The following is a 24,304-nucleotide window of genomic DNA, read 5'->3' as shown; positions in this document are numbered from 1 at the left end:
TAAAGACACGCATACAGAGTTCCTCTGCACTGCTCCTGGTGGTTTCAGAGTTCATAGCTTGTACCTGCTTCATGCACCCAGGTAGTTATAAAGTTAATAGAAGTTCCTTCAGCATTTTTTGTTTCGTGGCAGAACTTTCTTTTCTTGGGAAGTAATATGTATAACATTATCTGTTAAAGGGGCTTGTTTGGTTTTTTTCCTACTTTCAAGTGTATACTGAAGTGACTGTGTTTTATCTCCTTATCCTACATAATTTGGGAGGAAGAAGGCTTCAGCAAGTTTTTAAAGCATTTCTTTTCACTATATTTTTGAGTTGTCTTTAATTTAATATATTTACCCTCGTTGTTTCCCCTTTTACAATTTTCTTCTGCCCTTCTCATAATTTTCTTTCTAATTATTTCTAAAATGTCATCAGTTGCCTTCTAAAATTAATTGGTCTCCCACTGTTTCCCTGCTTTCCTGTTCTACATTTACAAGATTCATATTTCTACTTTCTCCCTGTTGCTTTGTCCTGTGGAACAAATGGTTTATTTGTTATGACACTTTTTCTTCAAAGCTTGGGGTACTGTGGCTAAATTTGTGACACAACAGAGCTCTATTGGCTTCATGTGCATTATGACTTTCTGAGCGGTGCATGCTGAATGTGCCTTCTATTGTTGCTTACAAAGCGTAACAACAGTGCTAGGAGCCCAGATTTTACAAGATCAGAGAAATTCTGTCTCACAGAACTCAGGAGTCAGACCTTTTTTTCTGAAAGTTTCAGAATCTGTATGTTTTGGTGTTTTGTTTTTTTTTAATTAAATAGACATGATTATCTGTGAAGACTCTTAAGAACATTTTTATGAATATACAGGGGCTGAATTCTTCAGAAAACTCTGTCCATTAACACCACAAACAAAGCTTCACTCTTTCCACTACACTTCTCTGAAAGTCCATACATCTTCAAGTCTTCAGAAAGTAGTACATTTGCACTAAAACAGTGTAATTGTAAAAGCAGACCACATGTTAAACAATCCACCAAACATAGTGAAAGAGTGATCAGGGAGCTATGTCTTTAGAGTTGTAACATATTTTAGATGGAAAGGTGATGATTAAAGAGTAGCACTGTAAAACGCACCACTGGTTCTTTTTTTTTTTTTCTTTAAAACTGCTATAATGCTCCTTTTACACATACCTACTTCCTAAATTTAGTCCACCATATCCATATTTGTGGTACTTATTTTTGTATGGATGCTATGGACTGAAACTGTTGTACGGATGGTTCCAGATGCAGAAGTCTAAAACAACATAGAATCTAACTGTCCATTTCAGTGGAGTTTATCTGTTTGTATATCATATACCTGAGCCTATATAAGTGCCTTTTGTACAGCCGAGGTCTGCAAATTTTCTAGTTTGGGCTATGTTGAAATTGCAAGACTGTCCAGAGAGATTTTGGTCTCAGTTCAGCTGTGTGCATTTCAAAAAATAAATGGACACACCACTCTTGAGCTACAAGCTGTAACTGTTAAAGTGCTGGCCACAAAGGGTCCGTGGAGTGGTGGCCATCACACAGTGCATGCTACGAAGTGCCCCTTTTCTGCTGCTGAGGGCTGGTATGGAGTGTCCTGTGAACTGCAGAATCCTGTGGTGGGTGTACATTGATGGCATGGTGTGCACATGATGGAGGTCAATACTTCCTGGCTTGACACATCTATAGACAACTCCAAATGAATTTCTCTGTATTGTTTGGTCTGCTGTGAATGGGTAAACATTACTTTTGCAATTTGCATATAAACAGAACATCAGCTTTCTCTAGGAATTGGACTGACTATATTACTGTTACATGAAGTGCATATACTAAACATTGTTTCTTGATATTTTGTAGAATGTTTAATATGGGCATAATTACTGATTGCAAAATCTAATTTTATGCTTGAATTAAGCTACTATGCAACAGGTTTTTTTCAATTCACAAGTCAGTCATTAACTATTTGGTAAATTTATACACTGACATTTGCTATATATTTTTACAGGATTTTCTGGCATTAATGTCAAAAAGGCAATTTCACTAACATCTCCCACATTTTTCGACATTCTTTTACAGTGAGAGTCTCATTTAAAATCATTGATTATTCTGCCCAAAGAAAATTCCAGGATGGATTTGTGCATTACTGCTATTGCCTTTCCTGAATGGCCTGATACCTGATCACCTGGGGTCACGGCTCTGGAGGAATCTTCTTCAAAGATCTCTATCTAATAAATCAGTACAGTACTTTTAGCCTCCAAATTGCAAACCTGTGTAAAGATAAAAATTTCATCTGCTTAATATCACACAATCACATCTAGAGGAAGAATTAATAATGCGTTAAATAATTTATTAAAAATAAAATTTCCTTTTATTTATTCACTAATAACCTAATAAATAGAGACCTACAATATGCTCAGTCAGTTTTATATAGAATAGAACAATTTCTATAAGTGTAGATAGATAGAATTTCCTCTTCTGTCTTGTTACAGACTACTCAGTATATAAAACCCTTTTATATACAGAGAACATATTTAACAATTATATTTTTCAAAATGCTCTCCTGAATCAGTAATTTACCCCAAGAAACAAGGATGCCTTCTAGACTGATGCTATTACAAAATAGTAATGAGATTTACTTTTAATAAGGATGAGAGCTCAGAGATCAGCAAAGAGGAGGTATTTTTGGAGCATAAAAATGGTGTTTCTTAACCTGTAAGACTGTTTGAAACTAATTTTCAAAGAAAATATTATATTCAACTTAAGATCAGCTTAAGAGTTGGTGACTCTCGAACTGGAAACTTAAATAATACATATATTTAGATACAGAACCAAATGCTAGATTTACTGGAAGTTATGAGGTTCTCTATCAAATAAGTCAATTACTGGATGCCCTTGTAAGTTAGCTGAGTAAGATGCTGAGATAAGAATGAAAATTTTGCAGGGTTGTTTATTAGTCAATTTGTAGAAAATCTCTCTGCATGGTCTACCATTATTAACAGATAAGCTTTATAATTCTAGCTGAGCTATGGACGTCCTAAATTAAAACTGAATGTGCAAAAGCCCATAACTCTTAAACCATAAAGATTCTTCATAGAACAATTACAGGGAAGTATTGAGTTCTACTTTTAATTAAAAATATATTTAAGCCCATAGTGTAACTCAACGAAACAGAGAAATCACTTACTGATGAAAAGGTCAACACATCCAAACACCCATGTTCATGCAGTAGAGCTCTATATCCATAATATTGGGAGATGGACTCTGTCTTCAAAGATGTTATCTCAATTTACAGAATTGGTGGAAAATGATGTAGAGAATTCCAGCTTGTGATAAGAAAGAATTGAAAGGACAAAAGAGGGATTTGTTGAGGTTAATCAACAAGAACAGATGCACATCCTTGTACAAAATGTCTTAGCACTTATTGCAATAATAAGAGGAGTTATTACAAATCAGAGCCAAGATTTCAGACAAGGTTCATTAATGAAAAGAAATCCTCAACCACTCCATAAATTCAAAAAAAATGTGGATTCCTTAAACAATGAAATTTGGAAACAATAAGTTAACTGTTTGAGGACACAACTTTTCATAGCATGGAGTACAATAAAACAGGTATTTAGAATCTGAACTGGATAATATCAACGTCATAAAACCTTTTTCAACAGATATTTCAAAATCTTCTCAGTAACACCTGACCAAAATATCCATTCTTAAGCAATTATCACTACTTAAAAATTTAACCTTATATCATTACTTTAAAAAATTAACATTGGATCATTTCTCTTGGAAATTTAAGTTCATTATATTTAATTGGCATTATAGAGTTTGAAAGACACTTAAGTTTTGTCACATATTATGCATGCACATATATCACTTATTAGAATAATCAGCAGCAAATTGGAAATACCATTTGAGAGCTCCCATATAATAGTAGAAATAGGAGTGCTATTGCTCAGCAAAAATAAATATGGCAACAAATGATGAGTATAGAATCGCTTCTTGTACTTTGATATGTAATTGATAAGTATTTGGAGCCTGAAACTGACAGATAAATATTTATCAGTGATTTAAGGAACAGAGGAGACTGTTGTGTTCTATTCAGTTTGACATCCTGTGTGACAGAGGTCACAGCTCTTCACTCTGAGAAAAATACGTATTGGAGACATGAATACTAGAGAATACAGACTTATTACGTTGTGACAGGCAGATGATTTTGGAAGGACAGAAATGTCAAAGAATATTATCTTAGCATGTGATATATATTACAGACACACAGATTTTTCAAAGTTATTAATGCACAGTTGCACTGTCATGGTCACAGTTAGTGGTAATTAATGCAAATCTTATTAGCCAGAAGAAGTCTTGTGATAGTTTTGACCCTGGGAAAAAAAACCTACTTATACCCACAGATATGACCTATAGTGAAGGTAAAGGATATAAAGTGGCAATTGTTATCTCAGGTCATAGGATGAATTCACACCATTCCAGCACTGGTATGAAGAAAGTCCATAATGAAACAGACTGACTAACCTGGATCTGCACTAAGAATCTGATTGGGATGATGGAATAAACCATACCTATTTTATCCTATCAGGCTTTATAAGACAAAAGAAATCTGCAGGACTAAAACTGTAATATAGTTCATTAACCTGCTGGGCATAATCACAGTGAGTTACAAATGGATTAAGAACCAGATGAGTGTTCTGAAGGGAAAGGAACATAATACTACACTTGAAAAAAAGATTACCAAGGGTTTGACATTCAGTATTTGTTCTGAGAAGGCCTGAATGATCAGCAGTATCATTAATCTAATAGCTATGGCATAAATATATTTAGCATTGTGAAAAAACACAAATGTGTTAATGACAGAATTGTTGGAAGGTTATTTGGGTACTACAAAAATATTTTTCCCATAATGTATTTCCATTTGCATGTCCTGTTATAAAATTATAATAATTAGGGTCAGATATTTTGCCAGAAAATTGCAAATAGATTGCCTTAATGTAATTTGCAAAGTCAAATTCTGGTTATTAGTTTTTACCAACTGCCAGGCAGAATTAGTGCAATCTGACAAATGAAAAAAATACTGTACTCAGTGTTCTCTAAAATTAACCATGGAGAAACCACAGGGTTTGCTGCATCAATGAACAGATACATTTATATGCCATTTTATTTTTTTTCATTTGCCTCCTTACCCGAACACCATTCTGAGAGAAGCAAGTAAATGAACTCTCCTTGCAGGAGAAAAGAGTTCATGACTGTCACAAAGCACTGGAAGTCAGCATGATAATGAGCCAATTTGTGTGGAAATGAACTCATTAATGCTAATGTTTTGCTGACTCCCAACTGATTCATGAACTCCTTAACAAAAATAAAAACAGAAGAAGGAGGGGAGATTCATGAATTTTGGAAGTACTCTGTGAAGAAAATAAGTGTCTCTTCCTTATTCATCAGTGATCTACCCTGTGCTCTGTAATCATCCAGTCTCAGAATACAGAAGATCTCATAGCTGAAGTGTAAAAATACGTATTAGGTAGAAAAGAAAGTATTGATTGCTTCTAATTTTTAATTCTTTCTTAAAATGCACTTTATATTTCAAATGAAGAGGTTTTCCAACCTGAAGAAAATAGGACTTTTATATAACAATTTGATATAAGAATTCTCAAAAACAGTTCTGAAAGATACCAATTCTCTTACAATACTTCATATATATACACAAATCTGTCCTTCATGCAAATGATGTTTTTACTGTGGTAATTTGCTTGTAGGGTTTACCAATATCACAAGAAATTTCTACATCCAACCCATGTATTTCAAATTCACCATACTTTTTTCCTTAAAATAAACAAACAAAAAAAACACACAAAAAACGTACAAAAAACAAACTAAACCAAAAAAATTCCAGGAAACAGCTGAGGTCTTCAACAAAGGTAAAACATGAAGTTTTGTTATCTCAGAGGAGTACTGAGAGTTTTATCACTACAAGCTACAAAATCTTAGCTTCTACTGCAAAGCATATTAGAAGCTCAGGAGTTCACGAGGTATGTGCAGTTCAGATAAACATCTCAGCTCTAAACTGAGAAAGATTAGGCTGCAAATCTTGCTTGAGTCCTTGAATAAGGGAGTACAGAAGTGTATCAAGTGAAGCTGTAACTATTTTATGAAGATTAGAATATTTTTTAAGACTTATGAAGAAAAATTTGCACTGAGTTTATTTTTAAAAACTGGTATTTATTAGATTAGGTTAAGATGATACAGGGTCTAATTAACAGTAATTTATGATTATTTTATCTCCTCCAATTCATACTTAAAGGCTCTAATTAATTAAAATTTTAGAAAATAATTCTTCTTGATGACACCAATTAGTTCAGTCAAAATTTCATTAAAGTGTAGTTTTATAGGACCATAGTACAATTGTATTTCCTTGTTACTGAGGTATATATCTAGCAAGGAATAGAGATAAATTAATTTAGCAAAAATATATATAATTGATGTCCTATAAAATAAAAAGATTTTTCTTAATGACATCTATGGATTGATACTACCTTTTACATAATCTGCTCAAATTAATAATTTGTCCTGGGTTGTTTGATTGTTTTTGTTATTGTTTTGTTTGGTGGCTTTTGTGTAATTTTGTGTGTTCTATTTGATTTTGTTTTCATTTTTCTTTTCTGTTTTTTTCTTAAACTGAAACAACTTGTGTGGATCAGAAGTCTTTGAATTCATATGTGAAGTAGGAGATGTAGGAGAAGGATCACTTCCTAGGTAGAAACCTAGCATTACCAAATAGTTCTTTATCTTTTTGCTAAGGTAAAATATCACATTTTATTTTCCTTTTCTATTCAGCTTAGAAATTCCACAATTTTCAACTTGTTAATTATCTGAATAACGAGGATTAAACAGTGTAATTAGGAGAAATAGTTGGCAATTATATAAATATATATTATTTCATTTTTTGTGAGTGTGATTTCTTTAGGCTAGTTTTTAATGATTGGTGCAACACTGAACTGTTGTGTTGCTGAAAAGTCACTCCAGAAAACCATTCTGACCTTCCAACATAGCTCTAACTGAGATAATTTGAAGGAAGTGGTACCATAAAGTGGATAAAGCAGCACATCTAGGTCTCCACAAAGGGCATAATATTCATTATCAAAATAAGTTAATTTTATTCCAGTGGAGGTCTCTGTAAACTACTATATTTTTTTTTTTTTAACATACCTGAGAGATATTTTAGTCATACTTATCCCTCTTCTTCCTCTTTCATTCTAGAAGAGTAATCAAATGGCAACTATATTTGCAACAATCAACACTACCCACTGAGTCTATGACCTGCTCACAAGATCCCTGTTTTTAAGTGATGGTAGGCCCAAGAACAAACAAGGTTGCAAATCACATTAATTGTATGGATGGCTTACAGATAGTCCTTGCCACTGCACCTCCAAAGACTTTTTCTTGGAAACTTGGGTTTCCTCACCCTTTGCATCATGTGACAAGACATCAGAAGAAAGCAAGAATCTAGTTAAAAGTTGCTAGTGTACTGCAAACAGAAGGGGGAGCATAGTTTGCATCCTGTTTTCTGCCCACTTCCTTTTTTGGAAACAGCAACAATATGATAATTTTGACAACAAAAACATTTCCCAGAGCAGAGACTTTCAAAGAGTCACCTACATACAAAAGAGCTTCACTCATGAGCAAATACTAGCAAGAAATACTATTTCCCTAAAGAATTCTCATTGTAATTCTCTCTGTCAATACCAGATGAATATCTGACCATACACTTTGTTACTCAGCAGCAGTGAGGTAATGGTCAGATAATGATCAGTAGCTTTGTTATTGATTCAAGTTCCATTTATACTGTGTGCCAATCAGCCTTTGCAGCACAGAGTGGTGAATAAAAAAAGGTTAAATTTAATTTCTGGCAGCTTCTGAATTCTACTGCATTTCAGTGGAGCTTCACCTGCACACAGAGCAGTTGATCTCCAGAAATATATTTTGCACAACTGGAACACAATAAAATATAAAATTTTATTTCAACCATCAGTTTCTCTTTTGTGCAGAAAAATGTGTTCCAGATAATCTTCGAAAATACATACTTTAGCACCAGACCAGATATAGATGTTTATGCAGATGGATAAAAGATAAAATCTTGTTATGAGAACTTATACCATAGATGGAATTTCTTTGAGTATTTAGGCCTTTATTTAAAATCTTCATAAATCACCTGAGCAGACAATTCAATTTTGAAAATCTTAAACTTGCTGACAAAACAAAACTGCAAGCAGTGAGAAAAGTATAACTAAGAGTTAAGGAGCTCCCACTATAGAAAGAGAAAATAACTGGATTATTGTGTGCACCAGTTGACTAATGTCATACTAAATAGTATTGAGACACCTGAAAATCACTGATTGCTTAAAAAGAAAAAACAGTTGGGATAACACTGAAGCAGAAACATTATGTACTATGAATAAGCATTCTACTCTGTAACATGGAGAAGTTTTATTTAGGTTCATCTGTCTGCCTAGAGACATTTTCAGGGTATATACAAGAGCCTGTTGTATGACAGAGGCAGAATGAAATGTATGGCAGTATGATGCAGGTGTAAGATAACTTTGTGACTCAAACTGGATTAGGAAAGATTATAAAAATAACTTTTGTGACTACCAGTAACATATAAAAGTTGGAATAGACAGAAGAACTGGGATAGTTTTGTCTCTATCCCTTCTATCTGCTGGTAAAGAACAAACATCTGTCTGTTTGACACAGTCAAAAAAAAAAAAAAAAATCCAGGGGAAAAACCTCAGATTCACCAGGGAAAAAACTTTCTAAAGTAAACCATTTTTCTGCCTGCATTTAAAGTCATTCAGATACTCTTCTCTTTTAAATACTTACTATCTTCAACCAGATGTAAAATTATGTAATGAAATTGCTTAAAATAAATAAGTCAATAAACAAGTAAAGAAGTCACACTCCTCACTCATCTCTGGTGTCTTCAGAAATACAGGTACAAACTTATATTTTGAAAATATCAGAAATTACAGTCCATCCACACAAAGTGTTGCCTTCTGAAACTGTTCTATAACTCCAGTGGTTTAAAAAAAGAAATCACCACTCTTTACAGAAGCATTCAATTAAACAATTTTGTTTCCACCTAGAAAGATCACTCATCATGCTCTCTTTATCAAAGCAGTCATTTTCTTTGCCTTGTACCTAATTAATTTAAATTTGCCATATATAGTTCTTGAATGACAGTCCTTAACACACTTTGTAAAGTAAGGATGATAATGGACAATCATACTGCCTCTCTAAGGATTTTCTTATGTAGAAAGATAATTTACTGAAATCTAGAGTGCAAATTTATAGCACAGTCATCACTTCTCATAAATTTCACCTGCAAACACTCAGGTCTCTGTACCCATGGGGTATTAGACTATGCTTTGCAAGTGGAATTAAATGGCCCCATGAAAAAGACATTTGTAGTAAGTAAAAGAATTTTTCTGAGAGGCAGTCAGTGGTGAGTATTGAGAGCACTGTAGATTTATGCTTTAATTCATATTCAGTAATTTTCACTAACTTATCTCTATAGGCAAACCTTAATATATTCATATACAAAGAAGTATATGAAAAAATTTATAGCAACCTCTGATTTCACTTTATTAATTACAATATGTATATACACTGAGGTTAAATTTCCTTTCCTAACAATCAAAAATTAACAAAACCTGTTTCAGAGGTTCTCTAAAAGTGTTATATTTCTCTTTCTTACACATGAACATGCATTTCAAAATGTTTTTCAGATAAAACCTTAATGCAACAAGCCAGGAAACAGGTGAATGATATAAAGAGTAGGCACAGAGGAGCCAGTCCAAAATGGGGGTGAAGAGTTCATCAAAATGTGACTCTTCCTAAAATCTAATTTTTATTTCCAAATACTTCTGAGTCACAAATTTTAACTGAAACCATCAGAGCTGAAGAAACTTGTTTTGTGTACGTGAGGCCTTCAACAGAGGAAAATAAATACATAATCCAAGAGATCTTCTTTGCGACACCAAAGCTGGAAGTATAAACTGGAAGAGGAGTGTCATGGTTTTGACCCTGGTCAAATTTTAAACACTTACTGAAAACTGCTTTTCTGTCTCCTCCCCCCTCTGCTCTTCTCTGAGTTGAGGGGAAAAAAAAAGTCAGAGAATTCCTGAGTAGAGATAAGAACTGGGAGATTCACTTACTAACTCATTTTCAGAAGCAAACAGACTCAAAATGGATAGAACTTAAATTTATTGCTAACAAACCTAAACTAAAAGTTAAATTTATTGCTAACAAAGAAGACAAGAACTAAAGAGGAAAAGAATAAAACAGTCTTAAAATACACCACCTTCCCTCTGCTCCCCACTTCCCTCCATGTTCTCCCTCCTCCCCCCAGCAGCACAGGGAGATGAGAAAATGGGGAAAGTCACAACAAGCAGCTGCTTCTGCTGCTGTTAAAATCCATTTCTTAGATAGGAACTCTTCCCAGTTCACTGTCCTGGGAGGTCACTTTTCCATGGGGTGCAGATGTCTCTCTCCCTCTGCACTCTGGTGGTCTCCATGGGCTGCAAGGGAATAATCTTGCTTCACCATGGTTGTTACCACAATTACAGTGGGTAATGGCTTTGAGTCCTTCCCCTGCTTTTTAGACTGTCCCTCCTTACGGAAGACAGTCTTCAATAGACTTCTCCAGCATGGGTCCATCCCTCGGGCCACAGTTCTTCTATAATCTGCTGTACCTTGGGTCACAAATGAGCTGCATCAGCATAGATTCCTCACAGGGTCACAAGTCCTACCCAGGACAACTTGCTCCAGTGTAGGTTTCTCTCTCCATGGACCACAGGTTTCCAGCAGGACTTTGTTTCATCTTAGGTCTCCCCCGGAGTCTCAGCTTCTTTGTGCATCTTCTTGCTCCAGTGTAGGTTCTTCCATGAGCTGCAGGGGGGGTCTCCTCACCCCAATAATCTTCTACAGGTGGTAGGGGGCTTGGCTTTCCCCTGTTGGAGGGGGAGAGGGAGGCTTCCCTGGGCTTCTTCCTCCCCACTCCTGCTACATTGACCTTGGAGTCTACATTGCTATCTCATGTTCTCCTCTGTTCTTCTCTGGGTTGGAATTTCTTCTATGACACAGGCTTCTCTTCCTGTGTTCTTAAATATGTTACCACAGAAGTGAATATCACTGGCTAGTAGTAGGAAGTCCATCCTGGAGCTGGCTGTCGTTGGCTTTTTCATAGAACAGCAAAAGCTACCAGCAGCTTCTAACCAAGATTATCTCTATGGCCCCCTATTACCAAAAATTCAGCCACTTGAACCCTTGACAAGGAGGTACAGACTGAAGCAGTCTGGAAGTCTCTCCAAATGAGTCCTCTGTATGAATGGAGTTAATGGATAAAGTAGTGTAGACCTGGACCCTTCTTTAACCGAGTTGTTATGATATGAATTACTTCAATTTGTAAAAATTATGTAATATATCTTATTTTATCATGATATAAATAAAATTAAAATGCTGTCTATTCACTAATCTGTAGCTAGACTATTTCTTCAGCTCACTTAATCTCTTTCTCACACCCACATTTCTCTAATGGCTATCATATATCATTTCTTACTTTACCTTACAGCAAACACTACTCTGCATTCCATTCAAAGAGTTGGAATCAAATGATAAGCCTCTCCCTCTCCCTTTTTTTCTAGATTTGATAAGAGTAAGGAGTAAGTATGGGTACAAAGGAAAGTTTATCTAATATCCACAGATCTGTTAAGTCTGTTTGGAAGTTTATTTATAAATGAACATATTAATGGCTTTGTTTCTTGAGAAAGGATCATTCTCTATCTTATTAGTAACTTTGTGTTATCTGAAATTGTCAGTAATTCAGTATTTTGGTTTTCTATTTTACGGCATCAGACCTAAACTAAAATATGGCCAAATACTCATTTACAGATGGTTGAAGAGATGTTAGCCAAGTATATTAGCATGGAGAGGAATAAATGGATTCTATGGGTCTCTAAGCATGGCTTGAGAGTGTGGGGTATGTTCTAAACCTCAAATTCACATATGTAATTAAATATAACCAATCTTCTGTGAATGCTTTGTAAGGCATAGGTTTATAATTACAACAATTATGCTCAGAATTTATAGTGTTCTGTATCTGTGATAGCTCACCAAACACTTGATCTCACAATATATTTGTGATGAAGTTACAATTTTCTCCATTTTTAAACAGGGAGAATGAAACATAATATTTAGAAAAATATTGCTAGTTTTGAAAAAAAAAATTCAATTGAAATACTTTCATCTTCTACTGCTATGTGTATCTTCAAAGTCATTAAGGTAAACTTACTAATCTTCTTTCAAATGAGAATAATTAGGTTGAGCTCTTCTGAAGGTAGATGTTTCAGCTTACTTGAAGTACCACATATAAGTTGAAAACAAACACTCTTTTCTTTATATAACTTCTTAGGGAAGAAACAAGTTATAAGACATTTGAAAATGTTACTCCTAAGTTACAAATTATATAGACTTGTTGAAAGACATTACCTAAAACTAGTTTTAACCCCCTATTTATTGAAGTGCAGTACATTTTATTCATGGAAGATTTTACATTTATTCCAGATGAAACAGGGCATTGAAGCATTTGTTTTCAGAATAATACAATGGGAATAATTGATTATAGTTTGTATGTGGTATGTTTAAATGTCTAAGAAAACACAGCAAGTTTTTTATTTTCACTTGTAATTTTTACTCATGTTAGTGTTTTCTATTCCAAAGCAGTGGCCCATTTTCAGATTAACAAGACAATTCATTCACCTGTGAGTCTGCTCTTGGACCTTCTCAAATGCAGCAGGATGCCCAATAGCATACTAGCTTAGGCAGGCACAGCACAACTGATCTGGTGACACATAGCAAAGATGGCACTGCAGGTCTACTGCACATATCCAAATCAACAGCAATTTATAGGTCCTGACAGAAAAAAGCAAATTGCAGGGAGAGGTTCAGTAACATGACAGCCTGAAAGTCTGGGGGCTGGCAGGACACACAGTCAACCAGATTACAATGAGTTCAGCTGCCCTTTTTTATAGGAGTCTTAGAACTGTAATTGCTGGGTTGATTGCTCTTCTGGTTCATCTCACTGTACTCTTCATGCTAGGAAACAGTAGAGCTACTTTCCTTTTTTCTAAGGATCAAGTGACATATTTTTATATATTTTTTTTTAAATGAAAATAATATCTTTGTCCTGCCACATTTTGTCAGCATTAACTCCTCTGGCTTATTCCAGATAAAGCCAGTAAAAAAGGCAGCCACTGCACTCTTGCAAGTAGAGCTCAACAGACTTTACATGTATTTCCCATTACTGTCAACTTCTGTTTTGTACCAAAGAAACTATAATATTGGAAGTATAAAAAAAGGGCAGAAAATTGCAGCAGTAATATGTGCAATGTGAAAGAAACCAAATAAGAGAATGGGAACTTTCTTATAATTCTTATTCCTTGCCTAAGGTAGTATTTGTATATTGGTATAAAAAGCAGTCAAATGTCTTTGCAGATAAATTCTTATATGATCTTTTAAAACCTTCCAGCATTTTCATTTTTTTTAGGGTTGGGAAGCTGACAAGTTATAGTTGTTCTTGAGTTTGTAAGTAAGAAAAACTAACCTTCCTTTCAAAACAATTATTTTTTGCTCTGTTAAGGTTTGGTTGGGCCACTGTGTCACTAATTGTGCCACTAATTATCTTTTAAATGCAGTAATAGAAAATATATTTCATTGAGAAGAATAATGTTAATATAAATCATAACAACTCATGTAATTGCAGAAAGTTTATTTCCTCCGTTAAACAGAAGTGCATGCATGGTAATGTAAAAATGAAGATTTAGTAAAAATACCTTTTGTAGCATTCACAGATAGTCTGTTCCTTTTAGCATGGCTAATATGTGTCCTTACAAATATTTCTCATTCTTAAAAGAGGTGGTTAAAAAATTAAATTTATTTCATCTTGAAAACTCTGAAATTTTATTTTATAAAATGAACTTGAATTTTTACCAAACACTGAACAAACATTTATTTAAAATACTGATTTTAGCAATGATCCCCTTAGGTATTTATTGCAATACTCGTATAAACATGACCAAGAGGGGGATACTAGAAAAATGCTGAAATTAGAAGAAAATAAGAGAAAAACTTTAGTATGATGTTTGTTTCAAATGTTAACTTTTCTTCATTTTTTTTTCCCAAGTCTTTGATCACCTACTTTTTAGAAGAGTGAGTGATCTTATCCCTGGCTATCCAGAAAACTTTTCTTAACTTTCTCTTTTCTTGAGCCCTGAGAACCTGGGATTGCCTTTCTACATCTGTATCAAGATTTTCTTAAACTATTCTCAGGTTAGAATAATAAGTATGTAAAAGAGTGAACTTATCCATCTATAATGATCTCCACTCATCTCTGCACAGTATCCAGTCACATCCCGAATTCCAAACCAGGTTATATTTACCCCCCCAAATAGAGAACTCTTACTATTAGGACACTGTAGTTTCAGTCCTGTATTTCACCAGTGCTACTAGTGCCATTATCATTCTTCCAGTCCTTGGTCCATGACCCACAGCAAAGTTCTTTTGAGATACTTTCTTTATGTGACACCAGTGACAGCTGAAATAGAAACAGTGAGAGAGGTCATTGTCCAGCATGCTGGTGTTGCACACTGTGGTCCTTTCAAATGCAGAAAGATACACCCTGAAGTCTCTGTCTAGTCTGTACTACTGAGCTATATTGGATAAGAACAGGTAGAAGCAAGATTCTCCATAAACAGTGGACATTGTAGAGATGTCATCATCTCCTCGGGAAAATGCTTCAGATCATTTATGTTACATATAGATGGTCACTGGTTGACTGAATATTTTAGAAAATTGTCTCTTATAATTACTGGTGGGAAGTCCTGAGTCTTTTCTGACTAGCTTTTTCTTAACTTCTTTATATCTGTATAGGTATCCAGGGATGCTATCAGGGGAAAACAAACAAACAAAAACAAAAACAACAACACGAAACCTAAAGAAAACAATAACAACAAAACAATCCAAAAACCCTCAAACAATCCTCACTTCTTTTTCTATATCTTCCTCTTCTCCATAAATGATTTATCATATTATATTCTTCATAGTGAACTGAATGATGTCTTCCGCTTCTCCTAAATTTAATTCTGTACAGAAGCACAAGATAAAGGTGAATGGAAGGGGGAAATAAACAAGTAGTTATAGTGGTTATAAACAACTGAATCTATAGACCTCCTTCTTTCCTTCAGGAGCATTCAGCTGTCTGAAGTTTATCACAGTAGCCACTGATCAAATACAAGCCAGCTCCTTAGCTGATAGTTTAGGATTAAATTGATAATCTAATTCACATCCTTCTTATGGATTTTGATGCCTGAGACTGACACTACCCTTCATCAAGATTCCTCCTAGAGGTCTGTAATTCTTATAGATCATACTCCCATTTGAGCTCAGTTTTTGCTTTTAAATATCTTTTTTAGCCCTGGCACACCCAGAGGGTGTCCCTTTCTTGATATGGAAACTAGTAAATTTTCACAACCACTGAAATTGTACTTCAAAGGACAGAACTGTACAAGCAGAAGGACACATATTTGAATATAATATACTGATTCTCCTTCTGTGTAACATGTGCCATTCACAAATACAGTCCTTATTTCCTACTTCAGAAATTAATAAGATAGTGATTTTAGTGGAAGTTATGAGGTTAAAATTACATACACTGAGAAAGCAACTGGGCTTTCAAACTATGTTTATGAGTTACACTTCTATGAGACACTGAGAATCACTTTTCCTCTAGTTAAATGAACCAGGAGGTTCCTAGATCCTTTTGAGTCTTTGATCTCATACTGTTTTGTATTACTGAGTCATGATTTACTCCTTGAAATCACTTGCTGCTACTATTACATCAGTTTAGGTTTTGCTCTGCAATGATGTCACTATCAAGAGTAAACTATAGATTGCTTTTTTCTTTAAATTTACCAGATAGAAATGTAAATGAACAGTAATCTTTTCTTCTCTTTCTACCATGGTCTACTAACGTAAATATCTTAAAAAAAAACAAACAAACAACAAAAAAAAACAAATACAAGAAATATACCAATATTACTGTAATTTAATTTTTCTTTTAAAAGTAGCTTTATGAAGAGAGTAAATTTTAATGATAGTTAAAAAATATCTTGTGAAAAACTAATCTGAGTTTGTTTTTAAATTGTTTTCTCAAAATGGCAACTAATAATATGTGATTTCCACAAAAGACCTCAAAATCTATCCACGAGTAATTTGGTTTAATTTGTGAACCATTGCAGTCAGATTTCAGACTGAATCACTGAATCACTGTTCTTCCATTTTTTATTAAACAATAGGCACTTTATAAGGGTAAAAAGAAAAAAACACCCACTTGCTACTGAAAATTTCTGTTTATGTTTATGGCAGAGCTTAGTTAAGCTCAGCTCTGGTACAAGTTTACTGTAGGAAGAAGGTGTCAGAAGGTGTCCAGACACTCTGTTGTGGCCATACTGTGTTGGGACACTGTTGTGTGTCTAGCAAGAATCACATGAGGTGATAGAGATTATATCTCTGAATTCTTCTCTCAAAATAAAATTTATAGCGTTTCTTAGCAACCCTAGTGTTTCTTAAAACTCCTTATATTCCCTAAATCACAAAATTATTAAAGGTCACAGAGTTCTGCATCTGAATTCACCTGAACAAGTTTTACAAGCATTAATATAAATGTAAAAGTTATTATTTATTTTTATTAGAAGTGTTAGATGAATAACAGCTAATTAGTGTTAAGAAACAAAATCATCGTTTTAATTTTTTTTTATTATTTTTCTAATTTGAAAGCTAATCCTACTAATTTTCATGTCTATATTTCTTATACAGAAGCTTTAATTAATGTATCTGGCCTCCCTCACACATTTCTAGATAAGAGTAGTCTTTTGTAAAATATGGGAACAGGCAGGGAGATGACATTAATATGGCTGTAGCCAAGATTTTTCCCTTAATTTTGTAGATTTAAACTACATACATTTATGTTGTGGGTTTACTCTGGGCTAATTTTCTCTCACCCCCCACCCCCCAAAAAAAAAAAATTGCTTTAAGTTGAGAGAAGGTTTTATGCAGAAAAAAGAGATCTGACTGGGGAGAATAATATTAGGATTTATTACTAGTAAGATAAAAACTAAAGAACTATATCTACAACAATTCTAATTAGGTAAAAATGCTATATATTTACAAAAATACCCCTCCCGCCTTGTATTAGTTCAGGAGGAGAAGCAGTCTCTTTTTTATTTCCAGAGCTACTGATCTTCTAAATAATTTTACAGCACTTGAAAGTTCTTCTTCTGTTATCTCTAGGAGGACAGCTCCGATTCGTCGCAGCTGGAACTGTCTCTCTCTCTTTCTCTCTCTCTTCTATGTCGACCTCAGGGCTGGGCCTATACCCTCCTGGGCTAAGACCAAAGGCTGGAAGTTACCCAATCCATGTGAGGTCTTCCATGGACTGCAGTTGGACACTTGCCTACCATGGATCTTCACCACAGAGTCACAGGGGATAATGGCTTTGAGTCCATCCCTGTTTCTTGTGAGGTCCCTCCTCACGAGAGACAGTCCTTGATGGACCTCTCTAGTGTGAGTCCATCTTTGGGCAATAGTTCTTCCATTCTCTGCTGTCCCTTAGGGTCACAAATTCAGCTGCACCAGCATGGGTCCCTCAGCGGGATCCCACATCCTACCCGAGCCAACTTGCTCCAGCGTAGGTCTCTCTCTCCATGGGCCACAGGTCTCCAGCAGGACTCTGTTTCATCTTAGGCCTCCCACAGAATCACATTTCCTTCATGCACTCCTTTGCTCCAGTGTGGGCTCCTTCATGAGCTGCAGAGGAGGGTCTCTGCTCCCCAACAATTTCGTACAGGTGGCAGGGGTTTTTAGTTTTCAGTCTTTTCCCTGCTGAAGGGAGAGACACAGAGAGAGAGAGAGAGAGAGAGACGGAGTGGGGGAGAGAAGGAGTTCCCCTCACTTCCACTTAGGGCTGTTCTTCTCTCTCCTGCAGCTGCCAGCTTTGACCTTGGAGGTCCATTATATCTCTGCTGGAATTCCTTTTGCAGCATTTCTCATCCTGGCAGTCTTCCTTCAGAATTTTTCCTCCACTCTGTTACATGTCTCAACCAGGGAGGTTTCAGTGCCACACCTGCCCCCGTCCCAGGGCTGGGGGAAGGAGAGGGTCCTGGCCAACTTGGTTTCTAATTTCATCTGTACAACAACCTTCTCTTCCATTTTCTTAAATATGTAATTGACAGAGCTGTTACTAAAACTTTCGATTGGCTTTACTGTGGAAATTCACCTGGAAAAAACTATTTTCAGCCCCAGGGGGAGCTAGTTGACAAACCCACGACAATTTAAAATGTTAAAATGAAGGCATTTATAAAGAATGTTTCTTGTAAATTATTTAACAACTGGAGAATTTAAGAAGAGATGAAATACAATTGTTGTTAATGTCTATTCTAGAAACAACGACATCAATGGGAATCAGATCATTAGTTCCAGTAGATTTTCCATCAGTCCCTAAACTCCTCTAAACAATCAGAAAATCAAACTTTATCCTAACGGTTCCCTTAATACTTTGTTTATGATCAATGTTTATTAGAAATTTCAGAAATGAGATTAAAGCTTCATTTTAATCAAATAAATGACAGAGTTAACTGAACCTTGAGTGTGAGTTTGCTAGAAATGTTTCTAGGAAACACAGAGAGTAGTAACCACTAAATTATTTGTCACTACCTGTGCAGTCACTATGATTGAGTGAAAAAATGAAGTTAATCGTTTTGCATCAGTAAGTCATCTAACAAATAGGAATATGCAGAATATTCGATATACTGTCTTCCTACATCATGAGATTTACAGAAACACCTGCTTAAGTAATTTTATGCTGAATCACTTGGGAAAACAGACAAAACCTAAAAACTAGCAGGCTGTCAAATGTATTTTTCCCTTAACATTTACTCTCTTCAGATACTGGAAAACAGTATCTGAAGTCAGCAAATACAAATTTATTCTTCTGGCTAAAGAATGACCAAGTTTATTTATTATTTTGACATAATTAATTAATTAGTCAATTATTCTTAAGTGGAGGATTAAAATGACAGCACTGGGCATCAAGTAAACCTTTTTGTTTTAAACTCTTGAAATACCTGCACATAATATTGCTGTTAACTATAGCTTAGGGGAAAATGAAAATTTCAGAGAAATTAATTACAGCTTCCTGTTCAGAGGTTGGCAAGAAATAGTTAATTAGTACCTTTTCTCTCAGGATCTAGAATTTTTACGAATGCCTATGAATTTACGCATAACTAATTGAATTGTGTTATGCTACATACAATATCTGCCTTACTGAAATTGAGTTATTTTCTTCATTAAGACTGAAAGAACAACATTTTTAAAATTATTTTGAATTGACAGCTTCATTCCTACATATTTCCATCAAAACCCATTTTTTGAGTTTTGAAAAGTTAAGTTTTTAATAAAAAACCAGTTTTATAAAATCTGGACACCTAAAACCATGGTTGTATCTATGTATTAGAAGATGTGGAAGCTGCCCAGAGAGCCTTGGCTGCAGAGCTGAATGACATCCTCAAGCACAGGTTCAGTGACTTCCATGGGTCGCTGTGTTAACCAGCCATTTGTCACCTGTTCCTGCAGTGCAAAGTACATTAGAGACCCAGTCGCAAATGTGGCCTATATATTATCCTGGAACTGTAATGAGAAGTGATTCCAGTTATTTTCAGATGGGAAACTGAGGCAGAGAGGAATTGATTTCTCAGGAATCACAGAAATCTGTGCAGATCCTGAAACTGAATCTTGCCTAATTCAGTGATACTCCAACAGAGGGTTGTCTGTTACATTGTATTACAAGTTGTGAGTGTTCTGTAATACCATCCTAAAGGACTTTTTTATGTGGAGGAAGAATTTTTCAGGTTCTTGTATTATGTGCTCCATTCCACCACTAACGTGCTTTATAAAGCTGGATGTATAATTTTTTTGTCTCATTTTCCTTTACCATCAAATACAGGTTAATGAATCTCTTCTGTCTATGTGGTGTCCTTTCAGAAGTATGTTCTATTACTGCTAATAATTAGTCACTGTTAATTCTAAAGTACTTCAAGAATAGCTATAGATTCATGGATTTCAAAAGGATTTTTTTTATTTATTTATTTTTGCAATCCCTTTTTGTACCTGTAAGTGTCACATACCTTACTAACTTGTATTTATTTGCAAGACAATACCACAGTTTGGCAGTTGTTAGCAAAGTCTAGTTCAAGAACTCTTAAAAGCTCACACTGTTTGGTAATTGTATATTATATAATACTAGCCTCAAAATAACTATAAAGAAGAGAAAGGGATCTTGCTTAGGTCTGAGAGGAGCAGGGAGCTTTCGATCAACTGCTCACCTGTGATACAGATCAAAGTTAACCATGAGTGCAGTGAGTTATGTATTATTGGTAAGGATAGGAAAAGACATGCCAGGTGTTCATTAAACAGTTATTTTGGAAGCAGATGTTTAACTAGTGGGTTAACTAGTGGAATGATTTAGCTATCCTGTAAAGAGGTATGAAAAGACCATGTTTGTTTAGCCTGTTCAAACGAAAGTTGACAAGACATTATTGAAGAAAAAGTTAAAGAATAAAACAAGTACACAATTAGGTAAATTTGTAATAATACACAGAAGCATGCACAGATAATGGATAAATTTACTTTCGTTTATAATCCCAGCCACAATGCATTTTTATGGTCTGTGGTACAGGACATGTTCCACTTTCTGAGATCATCTACGAGTTTTATTTTTCAGATGTACTACCATTGCAAAAATTCGGGATATTGTCAACATACCTGTATTACGTCTCTTATTTCTACAGTGCATTAGATTTATGAATTTTATTCGTTAACTACATACCATGGGTTCATTGCAAAAAGTAAATTTAGTCTGTATTCTTCAAACTCTTCTAAATCTAGACTTTTAATACATGTAGTTACAGAATTTTTGGATCGTATGGTACTATTCGGTTCTCTCTTTCTGTGTGTGGAAAACTAACTTCCATGAAAGATTTCCAGACTTGCTCCAGATTGCAGCTGACTGTAAGTGCATCACTGTGGAAACAAAATCACAATGCTTTCTCCCATTTCACATGTGATGTTAATAATAGTAAACAAAGAAACCACAATGTCTTTCAGTGCACTTAATCCTTTTTTGTTTGTTTGGTTGTGGCTTTTTATAATTTAGGAAGGTTAAAATGGAAACAAACACAACTACTGTATAACAATTGCTGTAGTTACTCAGCTGAGTTACTGTAGTTACTAGCAATTTTCTGCTTCTTTCAGCTGGATTACTGTTTTGTACTGACAAAGTGAAAACAACCTTTCCTCACAAAGACAAAAAATCCAGCTTTTTCTCCACTGAGGAAGTAGTGAGATTGAACTCAGTTCTTACATAAATGTATTTCAAATAGTTAATCATTTGTGAGATGTATAATGGGAGAAGTCAATGAAAACAGCATTTTGGGAATGGATGATCACGACTGTAGGATATGAGGTTAGCTCACAGAACCCTGTCAGACTCTCACAGGCAAGGCTCTTTTGCATAGCACTGCAGCTGTCTTCAGAGGCAGATGATCCATCATCTCATCAGCAGTAGGTCTGGGAAATAAGAAACTATATGAGTGAAAAGGAACAGTAATAATAGCAATAATAGCAGCAAAAGAAAAAAAAGCAATAATAGTAAGTATTTGCAAGTCAGGGATAATGTGTTCTATATCAAACTTGCTGAGTTTGCAAGCCTTGCAAGGCTGTATTTTGACACATGCTGAGATTCAAACCATTCAGCAAAGGATAAGGAAAGACATGACTTTCTGCAAGACCTTTTAACAGACCCCAGGGGCAAATTGAGTCTGTATGCTGTTTTAAAATAGACTTAAACAACCCACACACACCCAAAACAGAAATCAAAACATAAAAAAATAGCATTATTGCTACAGAGATGAAGGTGAAAAATTTTTTATCCACCTCTGATGGTTTTTATTCCCAGTTTCTTCAAGGAAATCTCACCAGTACACATTTGCAGAAGGAACAGACTTGCATTCTACTTCATGCTCTGAATTTGGCAGATTAGTTCTAAAGAATCCACTCTGCTACTTTATTCTATGTTAATTTATCATAAAGCAGTAGACCAGCAGCCTCATGAGAATTACACATTTCCATCTGCCTAAGAATATGAGAAAGTGGAATTCAGATAAAAGTAGGAAGAAAAGGAAGAGTGAATTCAGTCTTTCCTGAATGGTTTCAAGGATACCTCCAGGAAATGCGTTATTTGTTTCCCATTACATTTGCTTCTGTTCTGTGACTACTTTGTGGATAATAAAAGAACCCTAAGGAAGAAGCCTTAAAATTACTATCCAGAGTTTTATTTCCCTTGCTTGGATGATGAAGTTTTTCAGCAGCTTATCCAGAATACTATGATGTTCTGAAGTCCACAGGCATTTCTGCAATTACCAGCAGTTTCTGTCTTACTGAATTTCTTCTTCCAGTGAAGTGAAAATGAAGTCAAATTCACAGATTATTGTTCCAAGGTTTACAGCTTGGGCCATGGACACACAACATTGAGAACTGATACTTTTCAGATGTACAGTTATATGACAGTTTTCTTTTGTATTTGAAGATATTTAATTTCATGATAATTAAAAACCAAAGGAAAAACCAATAACAGTAATGGTGTCAAGGAGAATTTGACTTTGATACTAAAATTTGTGCTGTGTGTTGTAGTATTGCAAAAAACTTCATACATCCTCTAGTTCGTTTTACAGATCAACATAAAATCATTTATAGTACATAAATCATTTAAAGTAACCTGGCTGTAAAAACTTTTGATGGTGTCAAGGAACCCTGATTCAGAACTTACCCAAAGCTGTTATGGAATATTTGTGTGAGGAGCTCTTGGACTAATTGCAGTAATCCAGTACTGGTTTACTGTACTGATATCAGAGAAAGTATCTTGGTACTATTTCGGTCATAAATTTAAATGAGAAAAAATACAAGAATTCATAAGATACTATTACAGTTTCATCCCAATGAAGAAGCTACAGGTAGTTTAATCTCTGAAGAAAAGCTTTACTCTATCCTTAAAATAGATCTGGTAAAGTTGAGACAACAATCTTTTTATGGTGCTACACAAAGATATATCAAAACAAGGAGAGATACTGGAAAAGCACGAAATTTTGGAGCACAACCCAGCAAGCAAAGGGTGGAAAAGACTGGATAAACTGCAAAAGTGACCCAAAGAACCTCATGGACTCCCAGTGTTGTTTGACAAACAGTGATAAAATAGTCTCTGACTTTCATAAAGAAAAAGAAATATATCTTTTTGGTTACCACAGCCTATTCTGTAGTTCTGCAGAATGTTTACATCCAAGTCAAGAGGTCATTAAGACATTGAAAAGTTCAAAGACATCCTTTTTGCTGGGCATTTCAGAAGAAACATGCAGTAACAGCAAGTCACACTTGGCTGCTTTTGCTGTTTTAGTGATGTGGTGTGATTTCAAACATACGACTTCCAACATCTAACATTTTCAATGAAAAGGAGTGGCTGACACACCAACAGAAGTTACTGAGAAAAACTGAAAATGAAAGGACTGCATGTATAAAACATGTTAGTGACACATGCAGAGGTTAAATCCAGTTCAGAAGAATGTTGCTGCCAACCTTGAGCACTCCTGTTGAAAGGACAACTAGCCAGATGTAACTCTCAGCTCTTTTTTTTAAAATGTCTGAATAACACCTGGCATTTCCCCACACTCAATCTCTGAGAATATCCCAATGAAAATGAGGGACAGAAATATTACTATGGAATATTTTGCTGCACAGACAGCCTACATACTTGACACCAGTTCATATGAAAGAAACAAGTTACTTGTTTCAGCTCTGGGTCCTGCTGAATTTCAACATGAAGTCTTAGATGGACATTTCTTCAAGAACTACCTTCAAAGTTGTAACTAGTTTTTTGAGAAGAAGGTCCCAAAGACTAGTTAAGGCTTCATAAATGTAATAAATCAGATAAATAACTCATCAAATGAAATGATAAATAGCCTGGATAAATACTAAGGTTGCCAAATTGTCCAGTATTATTAGGTATTTTGTTTTAAATTCACTAAGGAGAAGTACTTTACAGTAACCAGCTGGAAGACAAGAGGATATAAGAAA

The sequence above is a fragment of the Myiozetetes cayanensis genome, unplaced genomic scaffold, assembly GCF_022539395.1.
Source record: "Myiozetetes cayanensis isolate MyiCay16 unplaced genomic scaffold, myiCay2020 scf1, whole genome shotgun sequence".
NCBI classification, from domain to species: Eukaryota; Metazoa; Chordata; class Aves; order Passeriformes; family Tyrannidae; genus Myiozetetes; species Myiozetetes cayanensis.
Note: the sequence above shows the minus strand (reverse complement) of the source record.